The following is a 1,405-nucleotide window of genomic DNA, read 5'->3' as shown; positions in this document are numbered from 1 at the left end:
CTTACCTGTGTTTTCTCCCCTAGAGTGTCTGAGATTGGGCGGTGCCCCGCCCCCCTGCCTGCAGTGTCCGCGAGCCACAGCTCCGCTTTTGTTTTGTTTTATTTAATAAACGTTTGAACTTTCCTACTGACTGTCTCGCCTTGAATACTGGGTCCATCTGTCCTCGGTTCATGACACAGAGGATTATTTGCAAAAAGCAGATCAAGTCAAAAGTGACTGAAGACTAAATTCATGTGAATGCTAAATATTTATTTATTGTTTTCAATGTAAAGCTCATGAAGGACAAAGATCCTTCCCCAAGTTTGCTTTATTAGAGCATGACTTGTCATGATCATGGCTCTGAGGGCTGGCCTAATTGCTCATTTCATTCACCTGCCTAACTCTGCAATTACTATTTATCTAATCCACCTGCTCCTGCTTCCATATATACCACTCAGTCCCAACCATAATGGCCATCATTGAGTTTGAGATCATTGCTGATGCCATAGTTCATGTTCTTGTTCTCGGGGGCCAGTGATGAGAGGTTTTTAGCATTTTCCTGTTCCTGATTTCCTGATCCTGATCTGCCTCTTATCTACTGATTGTGCCCTGTTCTTGCCTTCGCTCAGTGGAAGGAGCAAGTTTTTAGTGTACCGTAGTGTTCCTAACATCCTGATCTGTTCAGCCTCTCTACCACTGAGCTTGCCTGTTCCTATCTGAACAGGGTGGCTGGGCTCTCTGTGGTCACCTGGAACCCTGAACCAGCCGGTTCCTGTTCCTGATCTGTATCCCTGATCATGCTTCGGGCTCCTGGAACTCAGAGCCTTCCTGTTCTGATCCGTTTCTCTGACCTGGCATGGACTCCTGCTTGCCCTCCGGAACTGCAGCATCAGGGACACTCTGGGTGGCGGCCGCCACATCTTGCTGGCAGGCCTCCGGCTGGATCCTACCGCGTACTGATAAAAAAGGTAAAGAACTGACATAGATAATCATCCTCCGTCAGTTTCTAATGGCCACTTACCTGTGTTTTTCTCCAACCAGAGTTTCCAGTGATGGGCAGTGCCCAGCCGCAGCCACTCATACCATGCACCCTCAGCCCGCTCCGCTCTGTTTAAATAATCACCTTTTAAGTAATCACCATTTGTCTCGCCTGAATCCTGGGTTCTACGTTCTGTGCTTCGTTACATGACTATTTTATTTACGGGATAAGACATCCCCTATTAGTCGCTATCGTTAGTGACATGCAAACCCAGGAGCCATTGCTATGCATTCAGTTATTTCAACAAATCCATACTGTTCACATGAGCCTGATCTTTTACTATAACAGTCGTAGCACCCTTATTACTTATCTGATTTTAATGAAATATTGTTTAAATTTAACCTAGAAAAATCTGATCTTAGCCATCCATCCATCCATCCATCCATC

This window comes from Cyprinodon variegatus, unplaced genomic scaffold, assembly GCF_000732505.1.
Source record: "Cyprinodon variegatus isolate N-32 unplaced genomic scaffold, C_variegatus-1.0 Scaffold843, whole genome shotgun sequence".
Taxonomy (NCBI): domain Eukaryota; kingdom Metazoa; phylum Chordata; class Actinopteri; order Cyprinodontiformes; family Cyprinodontidae; genus Cyprinodon; species Cyprinodon variegatus.
This window is presented reverse-complemented; position numbering follows the sequence as displayed.